Genomic DNA, 16,483 nt, shown 5'->3' with positions numbered 1-16,483 from the left:
TTTCATGGCCGAGCAAGAATCGAACATTCATCTCCAGAGTCTCAATTTATTGCTCAAACCACTACACCATGCTGGTTCCCCATACTTGATACACAGACAATACAATCACAAACTTTCTATGATGCACTCACACACATTTAAGGTATATACATATGTACTTATTTGTAGGCAGCCCTGGATATTCTCACCGGGAAACCTAGTTATTGTAGTCATTGTGTGCCTTCAAGTAATTTCCGACTTATGCCAACCCTAAGACTAACCTATCATGGAGTTTTCTTAGCAAGATTTATTCAAAGGAAGTTTGCCATTTCCTTAACCTAAAGCTGAGAACATGTGATTTGCTCAAGGTCACCCAGTAGGTTTAATGGAATCAAACCCTGGTCTCCAGAGTTGTAGTCCAGATCACAATGCCACACTGGATCATAAGAGACCTAGAACAGCACATTAAGTGAATCTCCAAAAATATTTCCTCCTCCAGGTCCTTTCACTGTGACATAAGCCTACTAACCTAAAGAGATGACCAATGAGCAAACCTGACGCCCCATCCTTTCTAGATGCCTGACATCACTTTACAATCCATACTCTCTAGGGTGGTCTTATAAGAGGAAAGCTTTGGAGACTAAAACCACAGTCCTGCACACTTATTTGGAAATAGGTCTGAGTGTAATAGGACTAATTCTGTGTTAAGATAGGCTTGTACAGCAGTTGAAATTGTAGCAACACTTACCTCAGAATAAATCCTAACTAATACAGTCCTATAGAGTTCATAAAATTGGGATCAATTCATCTATGAAATGAATAATAATAATCTGTTTCTTTAGGCGGAAGCAAACAAGCACCCAAACAACAGTGCTTGCCTACAAAACAGGATCTTTTTTCCCTAAGGATGTTTCTTACTGGTCAGCTGCTGAACATAGGCTCTTTGTAGCTATGTTCCAGCTATCAGATTATTTCTTCCAGGCTCCAACCTGTCTTCTTAGCTCTAGAAATGTTAACTGGCCATCAGTGCCCTTTAGCAATCAATCAAGCTACACAAAAGCCTACAGAGGTGGTGATCTCTTCACCTGATAGAACACAATAGCATTCTTACTAATATAACAATTAAGTACACTGGGCGTGGAAGATCTAAATACCCTGAAGGTAACTCATCCCATCCAGATCTTGGAATTTAAGCAAGGTTAGTCCTGGTTAGTACATTAGTTGGAGGAAGAGAATACCAGGTGGTGCAGTCTATATTTCAGAGGAAATAAATGGCACACCATTGTGAATATTCTCTGCTAAGAAAACTCTTATGAAATTTATGGGGTCACCATAAATCAACAGATTATCTGAGGAAATATATATGCATATACACCGGTATGTAAAGGGATCTTGTAACACCTTTGAGACTAGCTGTGCAAAAGAAGTTGTAGTATAAGCTTTCATAGACTTGGTGTAGTTTCTAAGATGCATGGCACAGTCTGCAAAAGCTTATGCTACAACTCTTTTCACACAGTCTCAAAGGTGCTACAAGATCCCCTTGCATACCGATATTCCAGACTCAACAAGGTTATATCTCTGAATTCTACACACATATACTGGGTACAGACTTGGAATCCAGGCCTGATTCCAGAAACTACCTCCATTCCCAATGGTCATTTAAAAGGGGAAAGAAGACAGAAGCTAAGAACCATATATACATTTGCAAGCACTTTAGTGATCATGTGGGAATCTTTACTTCAGTTAATGTGATTTTTAAAGAGTTAATGCTTTCCCCCTTTTTTAAAAAAAATATCACATTAACTGAAGGGAAGATTCCCACATGATCACTAAAGTGACTGAAAATGTATATATGATTCTTAGCTTCTCTCTCCTCCCCTTTAAATGACTACTGGAGATGGAGATAGATTTCTACTACCTTGAAAATACCCTAAAAGCACTAGATCCTGTCTGATTTTGGAAACTAAGCAAAGTCAGCCCTGGTGAGTACTTCAGAGACCAAGGAATAGCAGATGCTTTAGGCTATATTTCAGAGGAAAGATCTGGCAAAATCACCACTTTGTCTAAGAAAACCCGATAGCAATTCACGGGGTTGCCACATGTTGACAGGAGACGTGAAGGCACATACACACATTGCTTTCCTACTTTAAATTTCACTACTTCCCTCCATGCATGATGGTCCAAAATGTCCTAGCTAGGACTTGACGGCAATGGAAGACCACTATGATCTGGTGGATGACAACACCAACACAGATAGACACACACACACACACACACACACACAGAGAGAGAGAGAGAGAGAGAGAGAGAGGCTGGTAGAAAAGTTTTTCAAAACTTATGAATGTGGGTTTTCCTCCCTTCCAAGGGTATACTGATGAAAACAGTAATAGCTGGATTTAAAAAATATATTGGCAATGTGGAAAAAGACAATCCTTTTTCAGACTTTGAAAGTTTCAACTGAGGGAGACAAAACACTGGAAGATAAACAAAATGGCCATGGCTCCTTAAACCTGTAGAAATGGAGGAGAAATTGGATAAAAGAGAGCCTGTCAATTCCTGAAGAGAATTCCTTACAAAGAGGAGAATTTAAAATGTGAAAGGACTGTCTGCAAAAGGATCTGCAGGAGGCAAGCTTTAAAAAAAAATCAATTTTATACAGAATGCATCTGTCCACAGGTGACCCCACATGAAGGCTGAAGTGTCAATCCTGTATGATTTCTAAACTGTACATAAGTGTACAGCAGGCTTTCATAGAGTTTAGCAAGTCATAGGAAACAGGCCCAGAGTTGTTTTGAACAGCATGTGTAAAAGGAGCAAAAGAACACCCCACTCAGACAGCCTGCCCGTAATCTTGAATGTTCCCATCCACACCAAAATGGCAGAACTAGGCTCAATTTTCTGTATTCAATATCAAATTCTGTGTTTTTTCTGCACCTTGCCAAATCAAAGCTTATAGAACCCTTAGTATATCTTTCCTTTGGACTCAAAACACTACAAAAATAGTGACAAAAAAGAACAAACGTAAAACATCACTGAAACGAGTTATTTCAACAGCTTTATTTCACTAAGATTGTAACTTTTGACTGTGTGTGTGAGCTCTTGCTGCACAAATTAACTTTCTCAATCCAGCTTTGTTTTCCTTCCCACTCTAACTTGTCTAAGCAGATTCCAATCATACAAAGAAATTACACAGCTGCTTAACATTCTTCTTTTCATTGACTTAAATGCAGACGAGGCGTCACACAGCTAAATATCTGTGGGTTTGTGTAGGAATCAGGACATTAGGTCAGTATCAACCTATCAACTTGCTCTGGGTGTGCACAACAGACAGCAAAAATCCATGCTGATAGCGATCTTGGACTAAGCAAGCAAATGTTAACTTCGCTTTTAACTAGCACAATTTTTACATGGTTGCTGATTGACTGATTGATATTAAAGCTGACATAGAAAGTCCCAGACCCATCCCACACTGAGCATTTCACAGCATTTGAACTGCAGGGAATGCCTGCATTCGGAGCACAAATTTACAGTTTAAGAGCTTTTTGCAGTTTAATTTTGTACCTGTTTTGCCATGCACCAGCTAGGATGTAATTTTGTCCTCAAAGGAAGCAAAATGTAATTTTAGTTATTTTTCCCCCAATGAAATAAAGTATTTGAAATACAATTTTCAAAGACAATTTGCAGTTCAGGATTTACTCTATGCAAAATTGTGTGTGTGTGTTGCACAGAAAAAAGTTTCCCATACAGATATATTATTTTCTGTAAAGAAAATGCTGTTTGCAATGCAGAAAATAGTCATTTGGTATTTGTTCTGAAAAACTTTGCTCCCCCCCCCCCCAAGGAAAGTAGCATCTTCTTCACAGGAAAGAACATGTTCTGTGCAGAAACATCTTCTTGAGCAGAAACATGCTGTTTTCTATGCCAAAAATGTACTCTTTTTTTCAAAATAAGTGCCAAACCTCATTGGTCCAAGATTCTCCTTCTTAGAGTTTCCTAAGAAACATATTTTCAATAATTTAAAAAATATTTTATAATATTCTTTTAATTCTCATTCTGGGGTCGCCTTTTCAAATCCAATCAAACTTGTATAACCTGGATACAAATTAAATTTTCTTCACTTGGGCATTAATCTGAAAAGTTTCTTGCCTGAAGATTATGCTACTTCTCCTCCAGCCAAAGGCCCATTATAGCAGCACATGAATTTGAGCTTGGGAACCTTACTTTTTTAGATTACAATGATGGCTGCGAGGTTCTTGGAGTTATAGTCCAAAAACCTCCAGGCTCAGATTTGGACAAAGCCCAAGCATCTCATTTCTACAGGCCAAAAATATGAAGTGTGGGCCAAGCTATGCACACACACACACAGAGAGAGAAAACAAAAAGTGACCCAAAAAAATTGGGTTGACTTATATACGGGGCAATACAGTAATAGACTTCCCCCTCAATCTTCTTCCGTAGCCCAGCTGTCTCCCGAAGGGACAGCCTGGATAGGGAAAGTCCTGGGAGCAAATGCTTGTTCCCTCCTTTTCCCCAGTCCCTGTGTCCTCCAGAGGCTAGAGGACACCAGGATTGGGGAAAGGCTGGAGGAGAATGCTTGCTCCCTCTTTTTCCCCAGTGCTTGTGTTTTCCACAGGCTGGAGAATTCAGAGATCTGGGAAAGGCTGGGGACAAACTCTTGCTCCCTCCTTTCCCCGGTCCCTGCATCCTTCAGAGGCTGGAGGATGCAGGGATGTGGGAAAGGCTGGCAGCAAACATTTGCTCCCTCCTTTCCCCCAGTCCCTGTGTCCTCCAAAGTGAGAGCTGAGCTGAGGAGGAGGAAGAGCGAGAGTTAGCCTCTGAAGCTTCCTCCCCAGCTCAGTTGTCACCCAAAGGGACAGCTGGGTTGCAGAAGGGAAGGAAGAGTACTGGACTCAAATTATACCCTCGACTTATCCAGGGGGTCATATCAAAATTACTGATTTTGGCTCCAAAACCTGTCCTCGACTTATACATCACATTGACCTATACACAAGTATATACGGTATAGTCTGGTTTTGTAACAATCCCATCATTTTGAAAGTTGACTTAATGACAATAAAGAACATGTCCCCAGGCTAGATTTTCATGGCTGTTGTTTTTGTGCATGAGTAAGCAAAGTATAGCACACTTAGAAACATGTGAGGCACATCTGGATGGGAGGTAAAGAGCTTATGAAGCATCCACATCTGCTCCTCCCACATAATATTACTGCTGGCTGACTCATCCAGAAGACCAAAGAAAAATTATTCCAAAGCATAGGGCATGGTTGCATATATATTACAGATGACAAAAGATCACATGTGAAACTTAACTTTGGCATATGCACCAGAGAAGTTGGTCACTAATGTCCTACATCAAAAATGAGCAACTTAAGGCTTTCCAGAAGTTGTTAAACTGCCATTCCCATTATCTCTTATCATTAGCTATGCTGGCTAGGGATAAGGGGAGCTGCAATCCAAATGTCATCTTAAGGGCCACAACTTATACATCCTATCCTTGAACCTCAGGCCCTCCTGTTGTTTACTGACCAGCTGGAATCAGATTCACTACTAGGGATAGTTTAGTCTATTCAAGTATGCCTACAAGGAGCCCTTAAGCATTCTTCCTTTCATTGAATGCTCATGCCTCTTAAACAATCAAGCCGCTCAGTTTTTTAAAAAATCTAGTTGGTCCTCAGCTACCTTTCTTAATATACCTGGCTTGGGCCCCATTCACACTATGAAAATAATCCTGGATGAATCCGGATAATTCTCTTGGTGTTCACATTTGCCCCAAAATGTACTCGGTGCACTTTTTGGGGAGTTACCAAAATAACCACTTCACCACTTCACATCAATCCATATCTTTGACAGTGTGAATATGCTTCCGAATCAATTCAGATCGCTCTGTATCGTTCAAGGGAATGGATGTGGCTCCATTTTATCTTGAAACGATGGCATGTGTGAATAACAGAAAGGTTAAAATGACTTGGACAGATTTGCAAACCCAAAACATAATGAGAACAAAGATCCTGATATGCATCAGCATGGTGATCCCCATCTCCCTGGGATAAAAACTGAGTGTGACTGCCCTCTTGATTAGAAAAGGAAGTAATCATTTAGGAGAGTAGAGATTGTGTCCAACAGACTGCTTGACCAGCCTTCCCTTCTTCATTTCACAAACATTTACAGGCAGAGGGCTGGGGCGGGACAGGGCTCTCTCTCTCTCTCTCTCTCTCTCTCTCTCTCTCATGTAAATTTGTTCTCAGTTTTTTCCTGCAACTAACTCCATCCTATGGCGAAGTATAATAACATCCAGCTGTGTGTCTGAGTCTTGCCAGAATGCTCCTGTCATTTAATATGAACTCATTGTCTTTAAATCTTTGATGGGTTTAACTTTCACAGATTTGATCATTGACAAGTTTGTCATCAATAATTAAATGGGATTTTTTTTTTGGGGGGGGGGGGGAGTTTTGTGGCCTAATGCAGAAAATCACAGATGTTGTGTGTAGACTAGAAAATGGAAAGAAATTTTTAAAAGTTCAGTAAGTCATAAATGCATGAAGTATACAAAGTATCCTTGCTTCCTTCCCCTTTGCTCCTTAAAAAGTTCCTCTTTATCCCACATTCAATACTTTATTTCCCCCCAATACTTCATGAAAGTTGATCCAAATTATCATTTGTTCTCTGTGTTCCAAACAATTCTCAGTTTAAAAACTGCCGGGGGGAGGGGACATAGTGCTGTGATGTTGCAAAGATGATCTAATATGTGCTCTGCTTCCATTGGCTTCCATAGGAAGTCGGCAAAACCGATTTCTCTCCAACTCAGTCCAACAAGACAGACAGTACATCTGGGCAAAATATTGTCTTTTCCATTATGTACCTCACTATAGTCCCTTGGAATCTGAAAGAACTCCTGTCCACAAATGCTCTTACCAGCATTGTCAAACTAGAATATAGGCATCAAATCCTATATATAACACAAGCCTCAGTCAGTAAGCTGTAGAAACTAATAAGGAAATAAAACTAGTCAAAACAGATAACACTATGTTTTGTATTTAAATGACTAATAGTGCATATTCTCTTGTCTCCTTTCACAAAGTTCCAGCATATGTATACTGACATACTCCCCATTAGATAGCCTACAACACATCTGTATTCTTGAATACAAATATCCTAATAAGGATAAAAGCTGCTTATCTTATCTCTCAATACAGCAGTTATCTTTATTTCTGGACTACCTAAATTCTAACAATTCTTCCAGATCAAATATGAAGACAAATCTTGGCACATTTATCTGATATCTCCAAAACTTTGGTTCTTGGTTCAAATCTCCTGGTTGAAATATGGTTGATCTTCACCTTTTGGTTTTTCACTCTGGGACAACTGAAGTGTTGCTGCCAGCACTCAGCCCACCCACCCCACATCTGCCAAAACACTCCAAAAGCTGGTGTAACACTAAGAAGCCTCTTATCTCTAAACAGAAGTAATGTTCCAAACCACATAAGTATTAGCCAGACTTGAACTGGGAGCCTGTTGACCTGTGGGCTTATGGAACAAAGGGAGCATTGTCTTCCTGAGTCTCAGCAGGGCTTTAGACCAACCCACCTCAATAGGCAGCCTAATTATTGGCCGTGGCATGGATATAAACATTTTCAAGGCGAGGTCACTTATTCATAAAGGCTTCAATGCCTACAAAGTACTCATTGCCCCAACAGTACTGCTATTCTCACTTCCCCAAATAGTTCAAGTAAATCAGAAGCAGAGAATTTGTCATTTTCATCACTGCCTCTTCTTAATAATGGAGACTCAACCATCATGCTGGGCTTAAGCTTCATCTCCCCAAAATGTTATGAACCAGACATTCAGTTGTGGTCAAGTTATTTGCTACTGGTCACCTCAGCACACCCACACACCAGCAATACAGGAATAGCTCATCATCATTATGTTTTAAAGATATTTAACATTCCACAGAATATTAAAGGTATGTTATATGGGTGGGTGTGAGTGGGGGACAGGGGAGTCAGAAAACAGAGAGCATGAAAAATAAACTGGCTTTTGAAACCCTTAGCAGCATGCTTTAAGTATACTACAATTATGGTTTATGTTTGGAATAACATGTGCCACAACATTTTCAACAGCTCCATTGCTCAGGCTATTTGAAAGGGTTTCAGGAGGGAGCCAACGTGGTGTACTGGTTTGAATGTTGGACTATGATATGAAACCCACTGAGTGATCATGGGCAAGTCCCACTCCCTCAGGCTCAGAGGATGGCAATGGTAAACCCCCTTTGGAGAAACCTGCCAAGAAAATCCCATGATACAGCCACCTTTGTGTCGCCATAAATTAGAATTATCTTGCAGGCATGCAACAACAACAACAGTAGAGGAAAAGAAGCATGCTTCCCCTCTCAGACTGAAGCCTAACACCACTTTAGCTGCCATGGCTCCATCCTACAGAATCCTTGGATTTGTAGTTTTGTGAGGCACCAGCACTCTTTCACAGAGAAGTCTTGTAGACCTTGTAAAACTATAAATCCCAGGATTCCATATAATAGAGATTCAGCACTTAAGGTGATGTCAAACTTCATTATTTCTACAGTGTAGATGCACTCTGATACGCAGCAATAATTTACACAACAGCTGTCAAGCAATAAATCAGGAATCCTGGCTTAATAAACCACAATGAACTAAAGTGTGGGCAGCACATTTGCTTCTACACTGTTCTGTCCTGCATTGCTCTGAAGGTGATAGCTTCATGTGACAGCTGAATCAGATTACAGTCTGTTGTGGCTAAACTGTCTCATTAAACTTGGTTTATTCTGGCTAGTTTCAGTGCAAGGAATCACAATGCCATATTTGGTTGTCATACAAAGTTCTCCTCTTCCTTTTTTCTTTACTCATTCATGCAAAAGGGTAAGTGAACAGACTGCAAATGCCCCTTATGTGCTTTTTATATTGCCACATAGCAGAGCAAGAGAAAGCAGAAAGGGGAGAAAGGTGTATTTTGTCTCCCTCCTCCACTGTGTGTGCCAAACGCAGCCACAGGCCTCCTGGTCTAGGATAATCCCAGAAGAGGACCATTAGTGTTTAAGAATTAGGGATGCATGACAACACAGATACAAGTGTTCCTAAGAAATAATCACATCACCCAAATTGCTAGTATAAATTATTGTCCTATAAAGTAAAACTGTAGCACATGAGCAAAAAATCTGTAAGTAAATTCCACCATAAAAGAAAAGTATACAATTATTTCACATTTCAATATGAATTATCTTGAATTCCACATGAGGCTGAACTGGTAGCTTTCCTTCAGATGCCAAATGTATGTGCCAAAAGTACGATCAATAAAACCACAAAGAGAAATCTCTATTAATCTCTGACCATGCACATTTTTAAAAAAAACAAATAATAATAAGATCTGATATTCTCATCTAAATGCATGCCCAAGCACTGGTCTGGAACCTTTGGTCTGTGTAACAAATTATTTTTAACCTACATATGGAGAACCTTTTCCATGGTGATCTCCACTGCAAAGGAAACACTATTGTGGTTGCAGAAGCTTCCGATGCATATTCTATATGGTTCAGATAGAGCACAGACTAGGCCAGCCAGGCCTAGACATTGCACCTGGATACATTTAACACTACTTTGTAGGTATAAACAAGAGAAGGCAGTGGTGGACATGACATGCCCAAGAGGTCACCAGAAAAGAATTTGAAAGCCAGAGTATTAAACAGATGGCATTTCACAATGGGGAAGGCATTAGAGATAGCAACCTTAGCATGGCAACACTCAGTAGTTGCTGGTTTGCATGCCTCTCTCTAAGAGTTTTGGCATAGTGTGTATTCATGTCATTCATTGATCTTAACCACCCCCTCTTTCTTTTTGCCTCAATTAATCTGCAGTTACACTGAGACTGTATCTGCATTGCAGAATTAATCCAGTTTGACACCACTTTAACTGCCACAGCGCAATGCTATGAAATCTTGGGGTTTGTAGTTTGTTGTGGCAACAGTGCTGACATCTCACAAAAGTACACATCCCAGAATTCCATAGTACTGAGCCATGACAGTTAAAGTGATGTCAAAGTGCATTATTTCTGCAGTGCCATTACAGCCTGAGTTTGTTCATCCTCAATTTTGCAGTTAAGTTTTCTTTCTCTACTCTGTGTTTGAAGAGAATACATTACAGAGCCTTTCACCCTTGAGATGTCATCCAACCTTTAATATTTGCAAGCAAATCTACTTCAAATGTTTTTACAGACAAGACTGAGCCTGTTTTATTTCTTTGACAGGCAATTTTGGGGGATACTGTGAGACTGGTTGTTGGTCATCTTCTGGCTGCAAATACTGAATACACAGTTTATGAGATGCATTATTGTCTTTCACATTTCCAAACGAGGAATTAAGAAAACATATCTCTGTATTCTCTTCGCACCACCATCACCACCACCACCCGCCACTTCCTTTTGCCTTCCCTAACCATAGGAATCATGATGAAACACAGCAACAATGAAAGTCCACACTTGAAAGAGAATTACTTACTCTCTAGCTCCAACAAGATCCCTACTTTCAATATTTCTTCTCAAAGATCCGCAAATCCATAATGAATTAGCACTGCTTACTGAACATTTTCCATCAGCTACTAGAATTCTATGCTTGGCCTTGCCTTTTAAAAAGATGCTCTATTTCTGTTTAATAACAATCATGAAACAGGGCATTATGTACAGAGACTGTTTAAATAAAGAAAATATTTCACAATAAAATATGAAAATAACAGTGATGCTAGCAATTCAACGTAGTTAATAAAAACAGTTAATGCTGCCAATTAGTAGAAAAATCTGCCTTAATCAGTTATAAGAGCCTGGGTTTTATCATCCAAGCTTGAGAAATCTTAATAGCCTGTGTATTTTCTTCCCTTCTCATCCTATTTTTCCCTGCGGCCTTTCCAACAGCTGGGAAGATTTCCATCGGTGGGCAACATAAATGCATGCCCTGTCATGCTTCCCTATAGGATATAGTGATGCTTTGTGCCCAACTGCTTTTTAAAAGTAGCCCCTATCCCGTGCATTTTTTTTTAAGAGACAAGGAAATCTATTCTGTTATCTGCAACAGCAGAAACACACACTGGGACATCTTTCTAAAACTGTATGGGGCTGTTTTCTGAATGGCATAAGGGGATGTGTCTGTTTAGTAAGGTTAAAAAAACTCTGTGAAAGGCTCTACAACACCTAATTTTACCTGTAAATGCCTGTTCACGCACTTCAGACTTCTTGGGGGATTCAAACAGCAGACTGCCAGCCACCTGTTCTTGCCTGGTCAATTTTGCAATGCTCCAGGCTAGATTTTAAAAACTAGTCTACCATGAACAGCTGGCAAAAACTATATGTCACGGAGAGGTCAATTTAAAATATGTTTCAGCATGGCTGATAAAACACACATTCTTTCAAGTCAGCAATACTTTACAAAGACAAATTGGAAAAGACAAAAACCATGTGCATTGTGTTTTATAGCTGATTCCGTGAGGGAATGTGAAAGAGGACACAATGGAAGAGAAAAAGAGCCAACCAATTCTGTCCTCTTCTAGCAATATTAAGTTAGATAAGTATGCATAGCAACGAGCTTTGGGGGTTGGAGGAAGGATCAAAACACTGCAACTTTTTTTTCCTTTACTTTCATTTTTGGCTCAACAACTTCACTGTTATAAAAAAAAGTTAGAACCATGCAAAAACAGTTCGCTGTCTTTAAATACAGATGTACCATGATCAAATGGCCGGTGGGAGATAGAGTCTGATTTAAAGACCAACATGCTAAGTGGACTAATTGTTTAAAGAACAACAACAACCTTCTTACAGTTTCTCTGTACAAATCTATTTATCTCCATTAGACTTCCTTCTGGCACTGTTGCCCCAGCGAAGAAGAAAAAGTGAGCAGAAGGAGGGAGTCTTCTGGTCCCCAAATTTAGTGCCTCTTGCTTTCTGTATGGCTGCAGCTCATCTTGATTAAACACACAAACTGGCAACACATCAGGTCTGACTTGCTTTCTTTAAAAATACATCTTACATGTTCCTGCCTTCAAATTCTGTAGTTTCTCTCACTAGACAGTAATTGCAGTGCAATTAAATACTAAAAGTAAAAGTTGCATTATCAGTCATCTATAATAATACATCAGTGAAAAATGCCACACCCAGGACTCCTGGCAGTCCTGAAGATGTACAGATACTTCCAGGGAAGATTCATGTTACTTTGCCCTTAACCTGACCTTACTCCTAACTAAGCAAAATTGGGGCAAATCTTGGTGTTTCCCAGAAACACTGGAGTGACCTTGCATTCTTCTGGCCTGTGGGCAAACAAATCAAGTCCAATTCAATCCAATTCCAAATGCCAAAAGCTGTGCCATACCCCTTCCCCGTGTTGAGCAGCGCAGGAAAAGGCTGTTTTTGGAGCTGTCAGCAACACTTCCTCTTGGGCAAGAGCTCCATGTAAAGCCTGCCCAGCATGCCATCACCTGTGCTCTGGACAGAAATGTCTTTCTAGACAATTATTATTATTATTATTATTATTATTATTATTATTATTATTATTATTGGGTGATTCTACAACTTGACCATTAAAAAAAAAGACAAGAAAAAATGGCACTAGCCACTGGTTAATGGGAGCAATCTATTTTTAACAAACAGGTTGAAAAACATATTTGGCTCGGATAAGTTTCTTTAGATGAATCACAGCTCTCACATGTTGTAAAAAGCAATATTTGCAAAAGTGTTAAAAGCAGGGATGAGATACGTTTTAGATTTTTCTGTTCAATGCAAAGCTCAGAAAATTTAATTTCCAACTAGAGAAATATTTACTCATTTCTAAGACTTCATGTGTTTTATTTTACCAACATGTTCTGGGCTATTGTGGCAGATATTTAATGTATCAAGCTTAATGGCATCATCTCCTTAAAAGGCTATCTGATTTGGCATTCTGTTTGAACACAGGCCGAGCTATTGACTATGAAAAGCCAACAACCAGAATATGAGTGCAACAGTGCGCTCCCACTCATGCTCTCCAGCAACAGGGATAAAAAGGTCTCCCATAAATCTCCTATATAGTAAGTGATATACAGTCAGTGGGAGCCAACAATACTTTATCCTCCATGAATTTGTCTAATATCCTTTCAAATCCATCCACGTTGGCAGCCATCACTATATCTTGTGGTAGCACAAGATGCTTAACTTTGTACAGTGTGGAGAATACATCCTTTTAAGCTAAATCTCCCATCATTCAGCTTCAGTGGATAACCTCAATTTTTGGTATTATGAGAGAGAAAGGCAAGCTTCTTCCTATCTACCCTCTCCACACCATGCATAATTTTAGAAACCTTTATTATGTCTTTCATGGTTGTTGCTGTTAGCTGCCCTTGAGTCAACTTCGACTCACAGCGACTATGGATAAGACATCTCCAAGCCCCCTATTTTTCATTGCTCTGCTTAGGCCTTGTAGATTCATGCCTATGACCTCCCTGATCCATCTGGTATGCGGTCTTCTACTCTATTTGCTACCTTCTATCTTTCTTAGCATTATTGTCTTTTCCAATTATTCATGCCTTCTTATGATGTGGCCAAAGTGTGACAGTGTCAATTTAATCATCTTGGAGAGTTCGGGCTTGATCTGTTCAAGGACCCATTTGTCTTTTTGATTGTCCATGGTACTGTATTCTCAGCATTCTTCTCCAGCACTACATCTCAAGCGAGGTGATTTTCTATTTATCCACTTCCTTTACTGTCCAGCTTTCACATCTGTACATGGTGATGGGGAATACAATCAACCAGATGATTCTAACGTTAGTGTTCAGTTATATGTCTTTTACTTTCCTTTTATCAAGGCTGAACATTGCAAATTTTCCTCACAGGACAGTTGCTCGAGTCCACAAATAATTTTAGTCACTTTTTTATGTAGCTTTTGCAGCACTACCTATCATTTTTGAGGTGTGGTGAACAGAACTCTGCAGTCTTCCAGAAGTGATCATGACCAAAGACCTGTAAAGGAACAGTATGACATTGGCACTTTTATTTTCTGTTCCTTTTCTAATTATGTCCAACATAGAATGTGCCTTCTTCACAGCCACAGCACACTGGATCGACATTTTCTAGCAGCTTCCCACCACAGTTCAATGATCATTGTTCAGCACTGCCAGCTCAGACCCTTCAATTGAGTATTCCTTGGGAGTACTTGGGATATATTGTAGACCAAAAACGGAAGGGGATTGATCAAGTGATTACATGTGTCAGCAAGCTAAAGGAGAAAAATAATATATAATATGCAGAGGTGATAATATACAAACTTCATGTTCAATGAACAATTTTGTTCCAAAGATTTTACCCTCCCATATCTCATGCACAATTTTGTATTGTCTGCTCTTCATCTCTTAAGTCAGGGGTAGGCAACCTTTTAGAGCCGGGGGCCGGGTTGCTGTCCCTCAGACAAGTCGGGGGGGGGGGGGGGCGAAGCCGGCGGGTGGAGCTTCCACCCTCTGGGGGCGGGGCTGCATGCCGGGGTGGAGCTTCCACCCTCCGGAGGCGGAGCCTCCACCGACACCCCGCAAGGAGGATGAGGCGTGTGCCCACCCTCTCCTCCTCAGTCCCTTTCTGGACAAACACCCCCAACCTGCATTCCAAAACACACACAACAGCACAGTTGTGCATTTCACATGGCTTTACTTAACATGGCCTCTTGCATATTTCAGAGGCTTATTCCATAACCAAACCCCTTGGGTTTAACACTTAGCATGGTTTAACATGGCTATGCATATTGAACATGTCAAGGTGGTTTCACCGTTCTTGGACCAAGTGTACTTCTCAGAAGTGTGTTTGGTCAAGGGACTTTGGTTTTTCTTCACTGAGCATGGGTTTGTAAAAATCACAGCAATTTACATTGGCCTTGCCTCAGAGGCTTTCTAATATCAGTATCACCATTAAAGAACCAAAAACACACAGAAAAGGCACTTTGGAAAGTCACACTCTCTTGGCTTCAGAAACAGTGCGTGCATGCCTCTGAAGCTGACTCATATCATTATCATCATCATCATCATCACACTATCATTGTCAAAGCAAGGGAGACTTGTTAGCATTAAAAGCACACAAAACACACTTTGCAAGGTGACACTCTCTCAGCTTCTGAAACAGTAGTTGCATGCCTCTCAAGCTGACTCATCATTACCATCACCACACTCATTGTCAAAGCAAGGGAGACTTGCTAGCATTAAAAGCACACAAAACACACTTTGGAAGGTGACACTTTCTCGGCTTCAGAAACAGTAGTTGCACGCTTCTCAAGCTGACTCATCATCATCATCACCACACTATCATTGTCAAAGCAAGGGAGACTTGATCTTGGAAGCTAAGCAGGATCAGAATCAGCTCTGGTAGGTTCTTGGATGAGAGACCACCAACAAATACTAGGTGCTATAGGCTATATTTCAGAAGATGAAACTGGCAAATCCACCCTTAAACATTCCTTGCCTAAGAAAATCCTATGAACATGGGTCTGCTGTACATCGACAGGGAAGCAACAAGAGAAACATTTTCAAGTTCTGGAGTTCACTTTTTTATTAGAAATATTTCTAAACTTCTTCTCACTTATACACAAATCCTGAAGCAGTTTAAAACACCACAGAACAATGAAATAATCCAATAAAAACGCAATGATGCAATGTGAGAGAACGTCTCATAGCTGACGGAAATCCAAAGTAGAAAGGTTTTCAATGAAATTCTAAGACACATCAGTGTTTGAGGCCTGATGTAGGACAGAGGAAAGACTGTTCAACAGGAGTGGGATGCCTGAAAGAGAAGGCAGAGAACAATACAGCTGCCCACCCTTATCCACCATTTCAATTACCCAGTCAGCCATGGTCTGTAAATATTGTGTAGTCCCCTCTTATTCACAATTTTTCTCTCCATGGTTTCAGTTACCCACAGTCAGCTGTGGCCCAAAATATCACTGGTATAGGGTTTGGTACTGTCTGCAAGTTCAAGCATTCACTGGGGGTCTTGAAACATATCCTCCACTGATAAAGGGCGAATACTGTACATTTTTTTAATCACATTTTTCCCAGTTTACATAGAATTACTTACTTTTCAAAAAAAAACTAGAAATAAAATACTAATACCCACATCCTATTGCACTAGAGTAGACTCTTTAAATTAATGAATCAATGTGAAGTTGGTAAGTCAATAGTTACTTATGTTCCATTTACTTTGACTTTTCTTTGGCTCGGACTAACAATGGGATTTAGGCCTAAATTCCCTTTAGTTCTCTTATTTCAAAATACTTGCTAAAACTAAGTCTCATCAAAGGCATGCTTGTTATACTTACTTATAGTCTGTAAAATTGAATTAATGGTTCTGACACAGTCATATGCATTTGAGTAATTTACAATCAAACATTTCATCTCATGAAAACAAGTCTAGTCCAGCACTGAACAGTAATTACTAGCATGTCCTTCAAGTTATGGGCTTTCCAT

At 40.0% G+C, this 16,483-nt stretch overlaps 1 protein-coding gene across 2 annotated transcripts in view; it reads right to left on the bottom strand.

The window, feature by feature from the left end:
• SEMA5A (semaphorin 5A) overlaps positions 1-16,483 on the bottom strand; it is a 166,618-nt gene that overhangs the window by 142,285 nt on the left and 7,850 nt on the right. The gene's annotated exons all lie outside the window — the stretch shown is intronic.

Source organism: Sceloporus occidentalis, unplaced genomic scaffold, assembly GCF_023333645.1.
Source record: "Sceloporus occidentalis isolate IW3139 unplaced genomic scaffold, rSceOcc1.0.p SCAF_3, whole genome shotgun sequence".
Taxonomy (NCBI): domain Eukaryota; kingdom Metazoa; phylum Chordata; class Lepidosauria; order Squamata; family Phrynosomatidae; genus Sceloporus; species Sceloporus occidentalis.
Note: the sequence above shows the minus strand (reverse complement) of the source record. Positions and strands in the feature narration are given on the sequence as shown.